Below are 20,315 nucleotides of genomic sequence, written 5' to 3' on the forward strand. Positions count from 1 at the left end.
CTAATGCTGAGTGAAATGAGCAGAACCAGGAGATCATTATACATGGCAACAACAAGATTATACAATGATCAATTCTGATGGACCTGACTCTTCTCAGCAATGAGATGTTCAGGCCAGTTTCAATGATTTTGTGATTAAAAGAGCCATTTGTACGAGAGAGAGGAGTGTAGTAACTGAGTGTGGATCACAAAATAGCATTTTTTAAAATTAAGCATTTTTTAAAATTAATTTTTATAATTATAACATTTTCTTTAGCAGTACATATGCATAGGTAATTTTTTTTTTACAACATTATCCCTTGTACTCCCTTCTGTTCCGAGTTTTTCCCCTCCTTCCTTCCACCCCCTCCCCTGGATGGCGGGCATTCCCATACATATTAAATATCTTATAGTATATCTTAAGTACAATATATATTATATATGTGCAGAACCGAATTTTGTTGTTGTTGTTGTTGTTGCAAAGGAAGGATTGTATTCACAAGGTAAAAATAATCTGGGAAGAGAAACAAAACAAAAACAAAAAACAATGCTCACAGTTTACACTCATTTCCCAGTGTTCCTTTTCTGGATGTAGCTGATTCTGTCCATCATTGATCAATTGGAATTTGATTAGCTCTTCTCTATACAACATAGCATTTTAATTCTTTTTGTTGCTGTTTGCATTTTCTTTCTCATTTTTTTCCTATTTGATCTGATTTTTCTTGAGCAGAAAGATAATTTTTTTATTATAGCTTTTTATTCACAAGATATATGCATAGGTAATATTTCAGCATTGACAATTGCCAAACCTTTTGTTCCAACTTTTCTCCTCCTTCCCCCCACCCCTTCCCTAGATGGCAGGTTGACCAATACATGTTAAATATGTTAAAGTATAAGTTATACAATATATGTATACATGTCCAAACAGTTATTTTGCTGTACAAAATGAATCGGACTTTGAAATAGTGTATAAGTAGCCTGTGAAGGAAATAAAAAATGCAGGTTGACAAAAATAGAGGGATTGGGAATTCTATGTAGTGGTTCATACTATCTCCCAGAGTTCTTTCGATGGGTCATTACTGTTCTAGTGGAACTGATTTGGTTCATCTCATTGTTGAAGAGGGCCACGCCCATCAGAATTAATCATCATATAGTATATAATGATCTTCTGGTCCTGCTCATTTTACTCCAGGACTTTTGAAATCATCCTGCTGGCCATTTCTTACAGAATAATAATATTCTATAATATTCATATACCACAATTTATTCAGCCAATCTCCATTTGATGGGCATCCACTCAGTTTCCAGTTTCTGGCCCCTACAAAGAGGGCCGCCACAAACATTCTTACACATACAGGTCTCTTTCCCTTCTTTAAAATCTCTTTGAGAGTAGCACTGCTGGATCAAAGGCTATGCACAGTTTGATAACTTTTTGAGCATAGCTCCAAATTTCTCTCCAGAATGCAACAAGATAATTGTATAAATATGTATGCATATATTGGATTTAACATATATTTCTACCACATTTAACATATATTGGATTACTTGCCATCTAGAGGAGGCGGTAGGGGAAGGGGAAAGGAAATTGGAACACAAGGTTTTCCCAAGGGTTAATGTTGAAAAATTATCCATGACATGTTTTGAAAAGAAAAAGCTTTAATAAATAAATAAATGAATGAATGAACATGAGAAAAAAAGAAAGAAAAATATGCTTCAGCACTAGATGTTTTCTTAGCACTCAGTAAACTTGGTTGTTGTCTTGGTGGAGCAGTAGGGATGTGTGTTTGGCCAGGCAAACTGCCCCAACCCCCTGCTCTTTTCTCCTCCCCCTCCCAAGATTGCTATTGTTCTCTCCTACTGGCAGCTCCTCCCCAGCAAAGGTAGCAGTAGGCAGGACATCTGGTTGGAGCCCATAGTGTTAAGGTTGTTCATGCTGGTGGGCAAGACCTGGGGCAGTTCCTACAGGATAATGTAGCTGTAGCTTATAGTCTCCTGGCTTCCCAATTAGTACTGAAAGGGGTACTAAGTGGCTTGCATGCTCATCAGGGGAGAAGCTACAGGATTGATTGCAGAATCAGTGGCAGTGTTCTGAGTGATGAATTCATTTGATTTACTGTAGGACAAATTATATAACTCAAAATATATAATTTAGCTATATAATTTTTATTTGCTAAGTCTTTAAACTCTCCTCTAAAATTGTATTTATATAATATAAAATAGGGTGGAGTAGAAACTTTGGTTGACTTCCTAATGTTATCTCTCCCATTCTTGATACTCAGCATCTCAGCTGCCAGTATAGATTTGTTTTATCAGTAGGGCGAGGGCCTCAGCAGCATATTCTCAACCACATGTTACAAGGTGTGGGAGTATAATGTTGGCACCATAGACTCAGGAAAGCACATCATGGGAGCCTAAAAAGTATAGAGTGAACACATACAGACTGAATAAAAAGAAATTCTCTTCTCTATTGACAAACCTCAGTCCTAAGCTGTCTTTCTTCATTGTCCTGATAGGTCTCCCAGTGAAGGATTCTCAATATTGGTTGAATATGCAAATTGTTATACATTAGAATACTGAAACATCTTAGGTATGGCCAAGATGTGTCATTCCCAACATGTAGAAACTTAGTGGAATTTGTTTTTTTAAAAGTTCAAATTTCACTTTTATTGTTCAGTTATATTTTGATATATGAGTATGTCTATTAATCAAGAAGGTAAGTATCTGTTTTTGCAGGACAACTAATTGATTTTCAGTTAATCAGTAAGCATTTATTAATCACTTACAATTTGCTGGCTATGGTGCTAAGTACTACTACTAATAATAATAATATAAAAAGCTCTAACTCTAATCAATCAATCAAGTATTTAATTAACTAGTTAATATCTACTTTATTCCCACTGTATTGCCAGGAATACAAGTACAAAGAGAGCAATCTTACCTGCACCAAAAGAATTTACATTCTAATGAAGGAGACAAGTACATATAAAATATACATAGCATAAACTTTAAGACCCATAAATGTGTACCTACATACATGTGTATATGCACACATATAAGTATGTATCTGCATGTATGTGCATATGTACATATACAAAGTGTAGCTAGGTAGCATAGTGGGTAGAGTGCTAGGTCTGGAATCAGTAAAATTCTTATAATTCTTAAATTTATTTAAATTTAAATTTATTTATCTTAAATCATATTCTTAAATTAAATTTGGCATTACATACTTACTTCACCCTGGGCAAGTCAGTTAATCCTATTTGCCTCAATTTTCTTATCTGTAAAATGAGTTGGAGAATCAAATGACAAATTACTCCAGCATCTTTGCCAAGAAAACTCCAAAATGAGGTTACAAAGAGTTGTACATGACTGGAAACAACAGAATGACATAATACAAGTAGTTAAATATAAAGGTTTTTGGAAGGTTAGATACTGGCAGTTGGGAGGATCAGGAAAAATTTTAGTACAAGATAGGATTTACATTTTATTCTCTCAATAGTATATATTGTCATATATGCTATGGCAAAAAATAAAATGTAGAGAGGGATAAAGATTGAACTAGTGATTTATTAATAAAGGGATTCCCTGTATGAAGAAACTTATTTTGCTAATGTAGTTCAGTATATTTTCTACAACTTTGCCTAGAGAGAGGCAGAACCAGAATTGTGAAATAAAGACAGAAAATTGCCTGAGAGCTCCAAAATTCCCTTTTAAGCAGTTTTAAAATTATGCCTCAAAACCAATTCTGGAGTGACAGAATAAAATAAATAAATAAATAAAATAAAAAAAGGAAAGGGTAAAACTTTTTTAGCCCCTGACAATTTATAAGGTTAGCAGGAAAGGTCTGTCCCATTGGGATGAGAATGGACCACAGTCCAGTGCAAGGCCATGCCCCAACAGCCAGGAGAAGACTTTGGGAGTGCCTAGATTGGCAGTGGCTTCTGGGAGTTGGAGATGGAAAGGGGATTAGACTGCTGGTCAGAAGGAGACTAAAGGAGATCCTTTTCTATCATTGGCTGTAGGACTCTGTTGTATTCTCCATATCCTTTTCCAGTTTGTAGTCCCAGGGCAAAGAAGAGCAATAGCAGGTTTTGGGACCCTAGTCACAGTTGCAGGGCAGAAAAAAAAAAAGCTTGGGGTTACTCACAAACCAAAGTATAGCCAGGAGGGTAGTGAATACCCAACTCCTTAGATCATATCACTTTGGAAGAACTGAAAACTTACAGAACACCAAAATTAGCCCTGAAAACAGCAGCATAAAAAAAATTAAAGCTTAGGGCAATATACCTTCCATTCTGGGAGCACAGGCTAACTTTAGCATCAAGTTAAAAGTAAAAAAAAAAAAAATAGGCTGAAAAAATGAGCACACAAGCAACAAAACGAACCTGACCAATGGTTAATATAATGACAGGGAAGCATAAAACAAATTTAGAAGAATATAACATCAAAATAGCTACATCCAAATCATTTTTAAAAAATTTTCAAAACATATATATGTATAATTTTTCAACATAGCCTTGTGTTGCATATTTTCCCCTTCTTCTCCTCATCCCCTTTCTTAGCAATCCAAAAATAGATATCAGGCAATGTTAAAATATATGTTAAATCCAATATGTGTAAACATTTAAAAAATTCTCTTGCTGTATAAGAAAAATCAGATCAAAAAGGAAAGAAAATGAGTAAGCAAATAAAATGCAAGTGAACAACATCAAAAATAATGAGAATGTTTTGTTTTGATCCACATTCAGTTCCCACATTCCCTGCTCTGTATGTAGATGGCTCTCTTCATCACAAGATCATTGGAATTGGCATCAATCATCTAATTATTGGAGTCACGTTTGTCAGAATTGATCATCCTATAATATTGGTGTTGCTGTGTATAATGATCTCCTGGTTCTGCTCATTTCACTTAGCTCATGTAAGTTCTCTCCAGTTCTTAGTTCATGTAAGTCTCTCCAGGCTTCTCTAAAATCATCCTCCTGATCGTTTCTTATAGAACAATAATATTCCTTATATTCACATACCATAACTTATTCAGCCATTCTCCACTGATGAGAATCCACCCAGTTTCCAGTTTCTTGCCACTACAAAAAAGGCTGTCACAAACATTTTTGAAAATGTGGGCCCCTTTCCTTACTTTAATATCTCTTTGGGATATAGGCCCAATAGAAATACCACTGGATCAAAGGGTGTGCACAGTTTGATAACTTTTTGAGCATAATTCCAAATTGCTCTCCAGAATGGCTGGATCTATATTCAAATCCTTAAACAAAAATGTGAATTTGTTTCAGGACCAAAAAAAAAAAAAAGAAGTCCTGGAAGAATTCCAAAAGGATTTTTAAAATTAAAGAAGAGAGGTAGAGGAAATTTTGGGAAGAGAAATGAGAGTGATATAAGAAAATCATGAAAAGGGGTTAACAGGATGGGAAGGAAGACCCCAAAATAATGAAGACAATAACACTTTAAAAACATAATAGAAAAAATGGTAAAAAAAAAAGGCACAAAATCCACTGAAGTGAAAAACTCTTTACAAAGCAGAATTGCCTAACTGGAAAAAGATGTGCAAAAATTCAATGAAGAAAATAATTCCTTAAAAATTAGAATAGGTCAAGTGAAAACTGATTAAAAATTTAAAGGAATGAAAAAAATAGAAGAAAATGTAAAATTTCTCAGTAAAAAAAACATCTGACTTGGAAATAGATTAAAGAGAAATAATTTAAGAATTATTGACCTATCTGAAAGATATCATCAACAAAAGATATATTTAAAGAAATTCTTAAGGAAAACTGCCTAATATCCTAGTACAGGAGTGTAAAATGGAAACAGAAAGAAACTCCTAATTACTTTCTGAAAAAGATCTTCAAATGAAAACTTCCAGAAATATTATAGCCAAATTCCATAGCTCCCAGGTAAATGAGAAATTATTGCAAGCATTCAGAAACAGTTCAAATATCATAGAATCATAGCAAGGGATACATAGATTTTAGCAGCTTCTACATTAAAAGTTCTGGAGTGTTTGCAATATGATATTCTGGAAGGCAAAGGAATTAGAATTAAAACCAAGAATCATCCATCCAATGAAATGGAGTATAATCCTTTAGGAGAAGAAAATGGATATTTGATGAAATAGAAAACTTTTAAGCATTCTTGATTTTTCTTATACAGCAAAACTGTATAGAAAATTTGACTTTTAAATACAAGACTGAAGAGAAGCATAAAAAGGTAAACAGGAAAAAGAAATAAGGGATTAAATATGATTAAACTATTTATATTTTTGCTTGGGAAGGCAATATTTGTAACTTCCAAGAACTTCATCATTATTAGAACAGTTGGGCCTATACATAGTGATTTGAATATGATGGAATGATCTCTAAAAAAATAAAATTAAGGGGAAAGAAAGGATGCAGTGGGAAAAGGTGGGGAGGGAATGGTAGAATATAGTAAATTATTTCAATAAAAGAGAACAAAAAAGCTTTTACATTGAAGGGGAATATTGGGAGTGTATGACAGATAATACTTAAATCTTATTTTTATTGTAGTTGCATCAAAGAGGAAATAATCTAGAAATCTATCTTCCCCTATAGATAAAAGAAGAGGGCTACTAAAAGAAGAGAAGGCAGATTGCAGTTAGAAGCAAAATACTTTTGGTGATGAACAGAATGAGAGGAGAAAGAGAGACAGATAAACTGGAAAAATAAAATGAAGGAAAATGAACAACAATCATAACTGGGAATGTGAATGGGATGAATTCACTCCTAAATCAGAAGCAGATAGCAGAGTGGATTAAAAACCAGAATCCTACAATATATTGTTTAAAACTTTTTCATAGCAAATTACTCTGATAAAGGCTTCATTTCTCAAATATATAAAGAACTGAGTCAAATTTATTAGAATATGAGTCATTCCCCAAATGATAAAAGGATTTGAACAGGAAGTTTTCAGAATAAATCAAAACTATCTAATAGTCATATAAATTATTAGAGAAATGCAAATTAAAACAACTCTGAGGTATCGTTGTATATCTGTTATATTGATTAATATGATAAAAAAGGAAAATAACAAATATTGGGGGGGTGTGGGAAAATTGGGACACTGATACTTTGTTGGTGGAGTTGTGAACTAATTCAACCATTCTGGAGAGCAATTTGGAATTATGCCCAAAGGGCTATAAAACTGCATACCCTTTGACACAGCAATACTAGGTCAATAGGTCTATATCTCAAAGAGATTAAGATAAAAAGAAAAATAAAATGATCTATATTACAATAGTGATTTTAGTGGCTTTTTTTTGTATTAGTAAAAAATTGGGAATTGAAGGGATGTCCATCAAATGGAGAATGGCTGAACAAGTTGTAGTATGTGACTTTGATGGAATACTATTGTGTTAAATGAAATGATGAGCAGGTTGCTTTCAGAAAAAAACCTGGAAAGACTTATATGAACTGATACAAAGTGAAATAAGAAGAATCAGGAGAACATTGTGTACAATTATGTGCACAATAACAGCAATATCATAAGATTACAAACTATGAATGAATTAGCCATTCTCAACAATGGAGTGAGCTAAGGCAATTCTAAGGGAATTATGATGAAAAATGCTATCCATCTTCAGAGAACAAACTGTTAGAATCTGAATACAGATTGAAACATACTTTTTCTTTTTTACTTTCTTTTTTATTTCTTTTTGTTTGTTTCCTTTCATAGAATGATTAATATGGAATTCTTTTATGTTTGATTGTACATGTATAAACCATTGCCTTCTTACTGCAGGGCTAAGGAGTGAGGGAGGGGGAGAATTTGAATTCAAATGTTCAAAAAATATTAAAATCTTTTAAACCTATAATTAGAATATTGAAAAGAAAATTGAAAAAAAAATCTTGGACAAAAGAAAGTCAACAAGCAATTGTTAAGCCTAACTGAATTCTTGGCATTGTTCTAAGCATTGGGGATACAAAAAAGCAAAAATAGTCCTTGCATTCAAGGGGCTCATATTTTAATTGGGGAGGCAACATGCAAACATATACATACATTCAAGATATGTATGTACATAAATACATATATGTGTTACACATACATATTTCAGCCTGGATATAATCTCAGAAAAAGGCACTAACATTAAGGAAAATTGGAAAAGGCTTTTTGCCTTCAACTAAGTGGCACAGTAGATGAGATCTTAGCCTGAAAGATTGAGTTCAAATACTGCCTCACAAATAATACTTAGTAGTTGTGTAATCTGGGTAAGTCACTTAACATCTGTTTACTTCATTTCCCTTGGCAGTAAAATGATAATACAACATCATTATAAAGATCAAATGAGATAATATTTGTAAAGTTCTTAAAATCTGGCACATATTAGTGTCTTGATAAATGCTTATTTCTTTCCTTTTACCTTCTTGTAAAAGATGAGATATTAGCTGAGAACTGAAGGAAACCAGTGCGAAGGTCTGGTCTAGCTCTTCTTGTCAGGATAAGCAAATGTCCTTACCCCATGTTGGGCGCCAATTGTAGCGAGCTATCGTCTCCAGAAGCTGCTGGATCGCTCTCTGGGAAGAGATCTGCTGTGTCTACTCAAATCTCTCAGACAGATTCTTCTTCCTGTAACGAACCGTTGTCTCCAGGCAGTTGCTGTTAACTCTTGTCCAAAGAAGTGACTTCCCTTCCTGCAGAGAGCCCCGTCAAGCCTGATGCAATTCAGAGTCTTCTTTCTATCTCTGGGAGTCCTCTCTTTTATTCTCCCAGAGAATGGGCGTGGGATAATGCAAGGGCTTCTGGGAAGAACCACCTCAGCCAATGAGCCTGCTCCTTCCATCAAGTCAACCTGAGTTCTCACCTTGTAATTGTCCAACCTGAATTCTCACCTCGTCACTCTCCAGACAACCCGAGTTCTCACTTAGTAATCCTAACATCTCCCCCTTTCTTTTGATTTAGAACATAGGACAGTCATGACCTTGAAACATAAATCCATCAATATGGGAAGTATTACAGATAATTACATAAATGACCTTGAAACATAAATCCATCAATATGGGAAGTATTACAGATAATTACATAAATTACATAAGCACATAGTAACATAGTAACGTAACACATGCTAGAAGTATATAACATAATCATAAATTGAAAATTTATAAATGTCCATAAGTCCATTGTCCATTAGTCTCATCTTGTGTGAGGAAGTCCAATGATTCCTGCTGGTTTTAAAGTTCTTTAACAGTCTTCTTATTATCCATGCTCTTTCAGTGTCAGATGTTTCTTAGATCTTCTCCTTTATTTTGAGGTCTTTCTCTTTTTCTGTCTCTCTCTGATGGACAAGGCGAATATGACTTGTTGGCACCCATCTGATTCCTTCTCCTGCTGAAGAAATACAAGCAAACCCTCTCCCCCAGGCAGTTAACCTATCTGGTCCCTTCCATTCACCACTTTCTGGATCTCTCCACATCACCTGGCGATTATCTAAGGACAGTGGAGTTGCTCTCACTGGACACTGCCCTTCTGGTGGGTTATAAAACCTGTCTGCCGGAGCCAGTGCATCTTTGTCAAAAATTAGAAAATTAATGGTATAGAGAACTAAATTAGAAGTTCCCTAGGGCTACCTGTGGCTCCCCCTTTCTTTTGTTTTTGGAGGAGTGTCTTAATATCTCTGTTTCTTCTCTCTACTATTGCCTGCCCTTGAGGATTAAAGGGTATGCCCGTGGTATGTAAAATCTTATACTGTGCACAAAAGTGTGTAAAATGTTTGGACGTATATGCAGGTCCATTGTCTGTTTTTATTGCTTGTGGCACACCCATAATTGCAAAAGCCTGTATAAGGAATTCAATGACCACTCGGGCTGTCTCTTTTGCTGCTGGCATTGAAAATGTGAATCCTGAAAAGGTGTCTACCACGACATGAATAAAAGATAGACGACCAAAAGATTTATAATGGGTCACATCCATTTGCCAGATTTCATTGGGTCTCAAACCACGAGGATTCTTCCCTGGAGGGAGTGTAGGAGCATGGAAAGGAAGACAAGCTGTACAGCTTTTTACTATGCTCCTAGCTTCCTCTCTTGTGATTCCAAATTGTAAACGTAAAGCTCGAGCAGCCTGATGATATTTAGAATGAGATTCTTGTGCTTCCTGAAATAAAGGACTACTGGCTAACATGGTTAGAAGGCTATCTGCCTTTGAATTTCCATCAAAAATGGGACCTGGAAGTCCACTATGTGAGTGGACATGCAAGATATAAATCTTGCCTGGATGTTTTCTCACTTGCTCTTGATGTTCCTTAAAGAGCTGATAAATATTGGAGGCTGCAAATTTTATTTGGGCTGTGGCAATTCTTTGTACTACACCTACTGAATAGGCTGAATCAGTAATTATATTTACGTCTCCTGGGTAATAAGTGAGAGCTAGCATGATAGCAAATAATTCATTCTGTTGAGTGGATTGAAAAGGAGTCCTGATTACTCTCTTTATGGTTAAATCATGAGAGTATATGGCACAAATATTTTCTTTGGAGGCATCTGTAAAGATTGTTGGTCCTTTAAGAGGAACCTTAGAAACCTTTTCTTCAAAAATCCATCGCCAATTATGTAGTAGCTGGGTAATCTTTAATGGAGATCCATGTGCAAAATTTGGAGCGGTGGCCAATAAAATTTGCCATTCTGGGATGGTCTCACAGCATACATTAATTTGTGTGGTGGTATAGAATGTGTAAATTTTTTCAGGACTTATTTCAGATAATTGTATTACTCTCTTAATATCCTTTAATAAAATCCTAGCCACAAGCACTGGGTAAGGAGTAAGGCTTTGTTCTGCTTGTGCTGGGAGGTTCACCCACTCAATCACACTGTCTCCTTGATGAAGGACTGCTGTGGGTGCCTCTTTTGTAGCAAAAACTGATATTTCCAAGGGTTTTTGAGTGACTCTTTCAACCACATTGGATAAAGCCAGTTCAACTTCTCTCAAAGCCTTTTGTGCTTCTTTTGTAAGCTGGCGTGGTGAATTTAAAGCACTGTCTCCCCTTAAAATGTCATATAGAGGTTGTAGTTGATTGGTAGTTAAGCCTAACACTGGACGCATCCATTGGATATCTCCTATTAATTTTTGAAAGTCATTTAAGGTGTTCAACTTCTCTGTTCTTAAAGAAAGCTTTTGTACTGTGAGTGTCTTAGGATATACTTCATATCCTAAATATTGAAAAGGAGCATGTCTTTGAATTTTTTCTGTAGCTATATGCAGTTTGTAGTACTTTAATGTTTCCATGGTCCTTTGTAGACATGCCTCTAACATTTGTTCCTCAGGTGCACATCCCAAAATATCATCCATATAATGTAACAATATTACTTTTGGAAAGGCTTTTCTTACTGGAGCAAGAGCAGCTGCAACATACATTTGGCACATAGTAGGGCTGTTTTTCATTCCCTGTGGCAAAACTGTCCATTCATATCTTTTATAAGGCTCAGCCAAATTAACACTAGGCACTGAAAAAGCAAATCTTTTCATATCCTCCTTATCTAGAGGAATAGAATAGAAACAATCCTTAATGTCTATAACCCATAGAGGCCATTCTCTTGGCAACTGAGTAGGAGATGGAAGTCCAGGCTGAAGAGTTCCCATAGTTTCCATCTGTTCATTTACTCTTCTTAGATCAGTTATCATCCTCCATTTTCCAGATTTCTTTTTCACCACAAATACTGGGGAATTCCAAGGACTTAGAGAAGGCCGCAAGTGTCCTTGGTCAAGTTGTTCTTGCACTATGTCTAATAAGGCCTGAATTTTATCACTTCTTAAGGGCCACTGTTCTACCCACACTGGTGAATCAGTCTTCCACTGAATAGGAACTGGTGAAAGTGCAGGTAGGCCTTCAACAGCAGCCCTGCCTAAAAAGCCGAAGTGCTTATTTGTAATCCCATCTGCTGTAAAATGTCTCTTCCCCACAGATTGATGGGGATTTTTTCAACCACAAAAGGAGTAAAAGCTCCTGTTTCTCCTTCAAATACCCATCTCAAAGGCCTAGCACTAACTTCTGCTGCTATTGATCCTCCCACCCCAGACATATAGGTGTCTGCTTTAATCTTTGGCCAGTGGCCGGGCCAATTGGCACCTCTAATAACTGTACGATCTGCACCCGTGTCTACCAATCCTTCAAATGGTATTCCGTTTATATAAATAGTAAGCATAGGTCGGTCAGCTGTCACAGCTGCTGTCCAATATATTCCTGGATTTTGTTCATTGGAGTCAAAATCTAGGCGACTATCACTAGGTTGCTTATTAGGGGTCCGTAACAATAAGCCTGATGCTACTACTTCTCCTGGTTGATAAATCACACGTTGTCTGCCTGTGTTAGTGACTGGGATATTAGATACACGTTCTCCAGTCTCCCACATCAGTGTATGGATGGACACTGTTTTGTAGGCACTCTCAGAAGGTGAAATGGTCAAGCCTACTGTGCCTGGAGGCAAAGGATCCATAGGCTCAACAGGAACAGATTTCACTTCTCCAGGGAGTATCTCGGTAGTCTCTACTGCACACAACTCTATTTTTCCTAATTTCAATCCCTTTCTTCCATCTGATTGCCTTTTGGCTGATTGATCATGTCTTAAAATTCTCTGGATGTAACCTCGGCTGCCATCATGCCCCACTTGGGGGGCTGAAGCTGGGCCCCACCTGTCATTTCCTTGTGTCAATCTACATTCGGAGGCCCAGTGGAGGCCCTTGTGACATTTTGGACATGGAGTTTTAGGTCTTCTCTCACCCTGTCTTCTCACTGTATCTCCATATCTACACTGAGCTCTTAGATGCCCAATTTTTCCACATTGAAAAATCGCCGAGTTTCTCTAGAAGTCCCTTGCCAGGAGGGACCCTGTCTTTCCACATTCATCATTGTCCGGGTGTAAAAAGCATTTGTTCCCACTGTAGCACAGCGTCTTATGATCTCCTCTAAAGGAGCATCTTTGTCTAATCCCCATATAATTCTTTTGCAAATCTCGTTGGCATTTTCCTTAGCCAGATGTCTGGTCATTATTTCTGTAGCTGAATTTTCTCCAATAGTTCTTTTGACAGCAGTTTGCAAACGTCCCACAAAATCTGCAAAAGGTTCATTGGGACCTTGCTGTATTTTAGTGAAAGCCTCTCCACGATCTTTCTGTCCAGGAAGGACACCCCAAGCTTTTATTGCAGCCTTAGCAATTTGCTCATATATTGTCATGGTATAATTAATCTGTTCCGAATTCTCTCCATACTGACCTTCACCAGCTAAGTGCTCAAAAGTGAATTGTGTGTTAACTCCTATTTCCAAATTGCATCTGACTTGAATTTTACATAATTCATGAAATTCCGCAAGCCATAATAAATTTTCTCCAGGTTCCAGACATGTCCTTGCTATGGATTTCCAATCATTCGGGGTTAGGACTTCATAAGACAAACCATCTAGTAACATTTTGACATAAGCTGATGTAGCCCCATAAAGGGTACAACCTTTTTTCAAATCCTTAATTTTATTCAAATCTAAAGGTGCATATCTTCTCCTTTTTTTACCTACAGAGTCAGTATTTTCAATCACAGGATATGCATGTATAAAATCACTTATATCCTGTCCTTCTCTCTTAGCTTTAACCAATGCTTTTTCTAATCTTGTCATAGGCTTAGGCTTCTTCACAGGCAATTCTGTTTGTGTTTCTGCCTCTTCCCCTCTTTCTTCCTCCATCTCTGAAGGTGGGGTTGATGTGGGCCTGTCAATAATCTGTTCTCTAGGCAGGGTTGAAGCTTCTTCAAGAGAATCATACCATAATTCCTCATTTAAATCCTCTTGCTCTAGGGAAAGATCTTGATCTTTCTTTTTTTCCTCACACTTCCTCCTCTGTTCATTTTTAGAACTTTTCCTTCTCCTACAACTTGCTTGATAGTTTAAGGCTAATTGAACTATGTTGTAGATATAAAATACTTCTGCAGAAATTGAACGAGACCCATTTTTTGCTTGAAATTCTTTCATTTCATATCCCACTAGCTTCCATTTATCTACATCTATCTTTTCTTCCTCTAAGAACCAAGGGGATGTGCGTCTTAATGCAGCCAAGAGTTTAGCAATCTGTACCCAGGTTACAAGTAAACTCTGCTCCTCAATTATGTTGATTATACTCTCTATAGTACCACTCCTGAATGGGGGTGGAGCTGAGGTTGCTTCTGGGGCTGGGGATGAGTCAGCTGAGGTCCAGGGATTGAATATAGCTAACATCTGCCCCATTTCAGCTATAAGAGATTCCTGGTTTAGCCCTTAACAAGTTAAGTTCCTTATTTATCTATTAGCACACTCACTTAATCTTTAACAAAGTTTCCTCGTTACTCACGGTTCTGGGTCAGAGAGACTGAGATCTAGATCGGAAGCTTTTCCACTGGAATCAGGACCGTGTCTGTCCCTGTTCGGGCGCCAAATTGCGAAGGTCTGGTCTAGCTCTTCTTGTCAGGATAAGCAAATGTCCTTGCCCCACGTTGGGCGCCAATTGTAGCGAGCTGTCGTCTCCAGAAGCTGCTGGATCACTCTCTGGGAAGAGATCTGCTGTGTCTACTCAAATCTCTCAGACAGATTCTTCTTCCTGTAACGAACCGTTGTCTCCAGGCAGTTGCTGTTAACTCTTGTCCAAAGAAGTGACTTCCCTTCCTGCAGAGAGCCCCGTCAAGCCTGATGCAATTCAGAGTCTTCTTTCTATCTCTGGGAGTCCTCTCTTTTATTCTCCCAGAGAATGGGCGTGGGATAATGCAAGGGCTTCTGGGAAGAACCACCTCAGCCAATGAGCCTGCTCCTTCCATCAAGTCAACCTGAGTTCTCACCTTGTAATTGTCCAACCTGAATTCTCACCTCGTCACTATCCAGACAACCCGAGTTCTCACTTAGTAATCCTAACAAACCAGGGAAAATAGAAAGTGGTGATGAGAAAGGAGAGCATTTATGGAATAGGGATCAACCAATGAAAATGCTCAATCAGGGGACAGAATGTCTTTTTTAAGGAACAACAAGACCACTAATATTGGATCTTAGCATATTTGAAAAAGAGTAAAATGTAACAAGAGTATAAAGATAGGAAAGGTCTAGATTGTGAGAGACAATATAAATATTTAAAAAAAAGTTTTATATTTGATCCTGAAGAAATTGGGAGCCAGCAGTGTTTATTAAGTAGGAAAGTGACATAGTCAAACCTATATTTTAGGATCACTTTGGAAGCTGATTGGATGACAGATTGGATTTGGAAGAGACTTATGTCAGGGATACCAATCAAAAGGATTTTGCAGCAGATGTGGAGGGTCTGCAACAGGGTGACAGCAGTGTCACAATTGAGAAGAAGAAGGCATATGTATGTGAGAGATTGTAAAAATAGAATCTATAGCCTTGTAAAATCATCTGAACTTGGAAGAAGATTAGAGATGAGGGTGAGTTAGAGAGAGGGAAATAATTTTAATAACATCTTACACCTAAAGTATGTGCTCATTAAGTTTAAAATCAGTACTTGATTACTAAAGAAAATACCATAAAATATTAGAAAAAAGATGAAGAAACTTTCACAATTTTTGTTAGGGGAAGAATTCTTAACCAAAAACAAACAAAAAACCCTCCAAAAGATAGAGGAGTTAAAGCTATATAAAATTTTTCATTATGCAAATGAAATTCACAAAGATATAATTATATAATTAGAAGAGAAACAGCAGAAAGGAAACCACATAACATAAATCAAATTTTGCAGATGAGGAACCTTGGGGATGGGAAATTTGTTTGTCCAGAATTGCACATTAAGTGTTAAAATCAGGACTTAAACTCATGTCTTCTAATCTCAAGACAAGTTTTTCAGTCATTTTTTTCAGTTGTGTCTGACTCTTCAAAACAAGAGTTTTCTTGTCAAGGATGCTGGAATGTTTCACAATTTCTTTTTCCAACTCGTTTCACAGATTAGGAAACTGAGGAAAACTGGGTTAAGTAACTTTCTCAGGGTCATACAAGTGGTCTCAGACAAGACTTACACTCAGGAAGGTTATTCTTCCTGCATGGGATAAACTGAGTGAAGACCTCTCATGGGGATGTGACTTTGAATTATGCCCTAATTGTGACTTGAGACTTTGCAATAACAAATTGAGCTATAGCTAAAAAGCTGCTGGTATTTGATTGTCTTGGATGAACATTTTCTCTCCTGGTTCCCCCCACCTCTTAGTTAGCATTTAAGTACTTCTTTTAAAGGTGATGATGGCTTTGGGAATACAGGTAGAATAATTCTCTCATCTAAGAATATCTGCTTATATAGTGGATATATTCTCTAGCAAAATTTAAATTACTAATATTCTTTTGTTTCTGGGACAGGTTTCTGTGTTTAGAGTATAAGCCTGGACTTCCTCCAAAATGGGAAGAATTGTTCCCAGAAGTGATCTAGGATTTCCCCATATGAGATTGGTTTATTTTGTTTGGTAGAAAGAAAAAAAAAAACAGGAAAGAGTCTCTATTGAAATAAAGGATAAGTTTTTAAAGAATTGTATACTCATCATATACATGCTCATCCCATTTATCCTTTAGGAAGTAAGAATTGCTGACCCAGATAACACCTTTGAGTTTGCAGTTCCAGGAGAGTGACTGCTTATTAAGTCCTGGAAGAAGTAGAGTGGGAAGGACCTTACCAGAAGTTACAGATGACTGAGACTGCAATCTGGAAGCTGAGAAAACCAGGCTTAAAGACTCTGTGGAGGAAACTCAAGAATGGATTGTTAAGGATAATCTATAACCTCTAAAATTGGCTTTGCAATTAGGAATGTTTTGGTGGGAGAGGAGATTAATTGTGCTTAGAGGAATTTTTAATATTGGTGTTGTACATGTTATTTATATTTTCAGAGAAGTTTATAGAGACTCCTGGATTGGAGGAAGTTGAATTAACACTTTTTAGGAAGAAAAAAATATTAATGTTAGTTCTTGTTGAGGACCATGCTTAAGTGTGAAGGGGCTGTTTATTCTCCAAAATCCCCCACAGCTGTGAATTATAACACACTTGAAGGTATTGCAAATCAACATTTACTGATGCAAATGTTGCTTGTGAATTGGGAATGAAATAAATTGCAGGCAAGAAGAAAGAGGAGAGAGGTTGGAGAATTCAATTGACTCTCAGTCTTCTTGTATCAATATCATCCTCTCACATAAAGGGATCTATTATGCTGGTCAGAATTAGATACCCTGCAGCCACTAGCATGTTGCTCCTGTAACAAGTTCTGATAGGATTCTCTAGTATGAAATAATGGCAGTATGTTCTATCGTGTATGTGAGTTTTAATTGTTTGTATTGAGTCATTTTAAAATTGTTCCCATTGGTTAGGGACTTTCTGAGAACTTTGGTCTATAGCTTTGTCCCTGTTCAATGTTGAATTTAAAACCTATCTACTTAGATATGAAGAAAAGCTGTGAAAGATTGTAATCAATACTTATTTAGTATATATGATCCTTGAGAGCTAAATTCACTTAAAGCTTTGGTTAATAAGATTTGCTATTTGAGATAAAATCTCTTGGGACTGTAGCTGATATTATTTGGAGTTTTTGAATTTAGGTATGATTGTCTGATGTTCCATCAAGCCAGTAATCTACCATCTGAAATGAATATGCCACAAGCTATTCAGAGGAATGTGATCATGAATTGTTGCAGGTAGAAGTTAGTATCTGGGCAAGAATTGGGAGGACAACCTTGACCTTTGCTTAAGGTGGGCTTCTTCTGACTCAGTTTCCTAGTTGTGTTCCTTTGAATAAGAACCCACTTGTTTATTTCTGAGTCTGGCTATAAGATAGGATTGTTATTATATACAATTACCTAAGGATGCTTTACCCTGTCATGTATATGCTCTCAGGCTGAGGCCTGAAGAACCAGTTTTGATGCTATTATAATCATGTTACTGCTTTTACCTCTTATAACAAGTTTCTATAATCAGAGCAACTGTTAAAATAGAAATTTTGAGCACAATTCAATTATGAATTTCTTGAAAGATCTTCATAAAGTTTACTCCGACCTCTCTCCTCTTTCCTCTTGCTTCCAATTTATTTCATTCCCAATTCACAAGCAACATTTGCATCAGTAAATGTTGATTTGCAATACCTTCAAATGTGTTATAATTCACAGCTGTGGGGGCTTTTGGAGAAAAATATGTGGTCATTATATCTTAAATAAGTAGGTGAGTGTGTATTTGACTTAGTCATCTATCTGTTGCTAGATGCATATCTCTGTATTTCTTTTAGCATTTCCATTGTTGATGACTTTCCTGATGAGCATCTTTAATTGTGAAGTTATCTACGCCAATTACTAGGGACACAAATATTTGGGGTGATAGATGGCCCCAGATGGAAGTTGGGGGTATGGCCTATGCTGAATAGGCTCATTAAACTCCAGGTCATAGTTAAAATAATTATTAACCACATGACAAAGACACTGGATTTTTAAGCACACCAGATCACTCAGACTAGAGAAACAATACTCTAGCATAAATTGGTATTAGACCACTTAATTGCTAAGAAGGTAGAGTTTGTGGGAAATTAAATTTTTGCTGTGTGAAAATTAATGATAATGGATAGACAGTTGTGGAAATTGCCAAAGACATCAGAAAATTTGCCCTTGTCCCATTCCAGATCTGGTCCTCACTGATGTGATTTATGGTGTGGGGTTTGTCATCAAATGAGGGCAGGCACCAAAATTTGGGCTTTAGTCATGTGAAGAATTTGCAATGACCATTCTCTTTGGCAAAAGGTAGATTTGGACTTCTGGCCAAGATGTCAGTGTAGAGGCAGACAGCTGCTTGAGCTCCATGTTTTCTCTCAGGACTTACTTCATGACAAGCCTCGGAATTAATGCTTGACTGGAAAAGAAACCCACAAATAGTCACCAACAGAAGACATCCTTGAAATTCGCCAGAGAAGGTCAGTGTTTGCTCGAGGGAGGGGATGAACAGACTGGTCACAAACTGAGGGCAGGCAGCCAGAGTGAGACAGGCAGCTCACTCAGCTCAGACTGGAGGGTGTGATCTCTTCCGTTTCTGCAAAATGACTTTTACCCCAGTGTGGATGTTCCATCTTGGCGGCAAGCCAGGAGCAGCAGAGAGGGTGTAAACACTGGAGCTGAAGAATAAAACCCAGGAAAGGTAGCGTCTTTTGGGACCCGGCCACCCCCACCCCCACCCAGAGTGACTCAGCACATTCTTAGAGCCTCAGAGAGCAGATGCAGCACAGTGATTGCTGTCCTGTTAGTGCTTGCTGCCATCTCCACAGTCTGTAGAGGAAGCCCAGTAATACCATCCAGCTCCATTTCCTCCCCCTTAAAACAGACCAATTGTTTCTCTTGTCAATTTGTTTTCTTCGATTCTGCTCTGACAAAATGAACAAAAAATTTAAAAGGGCTCTAAGCACTGACAGCTTTTGTATGGAGAGAGAGCAGACCTCAAACACTGAGGAGACTAAAAGCAGATTGTCTCCAGAGGAATCCCCTAAGGGGGATATGATCTACTCCTCAATACATAAGACACTAATAGAGGAAATCAAAAAGGCTCTCACAAGAGAGCTGGAAGAGAAATGGGAAAAGAAAAGGGAAGCTTGGCAAGAGAGTCTAGAGAAGTCATTCCACGCATTTAAAGACAGAGTGGATAAAGAAAACAAATCATTGAGAAATAAAATTAGTGAGTTGGAAAAAGAAAACAACTCTCTAAAAAATAAAATGGATGAAATGGAAAAAATTTTCATAGAAGAAAAAAACTCACTTAAAAACTCAATTGGACAATTACAAAAAGATATAAAAAAAGTGAGTGAAGAAAATACATCATTGAAAATTAGACTCGAACAAGTAGAAATAAATGACTCAAGGAGAAACCAAGAAGTAGTCAAGCAAAACCAGAAAATAAAACAACTGAAAAGAATGTCAAGTACCTTATTGGAAAGACAACAGACCTGGAAAACAGATGCAGGAGAGACAATTTGAGAATAATCAGACTCCCTGAAAAATGTGAGGGAAAAAAGAGCCTGGACACTATTTTCCAGAAAATCATCAAAGAGAACTGCCCAGACGTTTTGGAAACAGAGGGTAAAATAGACGTTGAAAAAATTCATCGATCATCTGATGAAAGGTAGCCTAAAATCAAAACGCCAAGAAATACACTGGCCAAATTCAAGAACCATCAGACAAAGGAAAAAATATTGAAAGCTGCTAGAAAAAGCAATTCAGATATGGAGGAGCCACAATAAGGATAACTCAGGATCTAGCAGCATCCACATTAAAAGAATGAAGGGCCTGGAGTATAATATTCCGAAAGGCTAAGGAACTTGGTATGCAGTCAAGAATAACTTACCCAGCAAAAATGA

The sequence above is a fragment of the Sminthopsis crassicaudata genome, chromosome 2 (genome assembly GCF_048593235.1).
Source record: "Sminthopsis crassicaudata isolate SCR6 chromosome 2, ASM4859323v1, whole genome shotgun sequence".
NCBI lineage: Eukaryota > Metazoa > Chordata > Mammalia > Dasyuromorphia > Dasyuridae > Sminthopsis > Sminthopsis crassicaudata.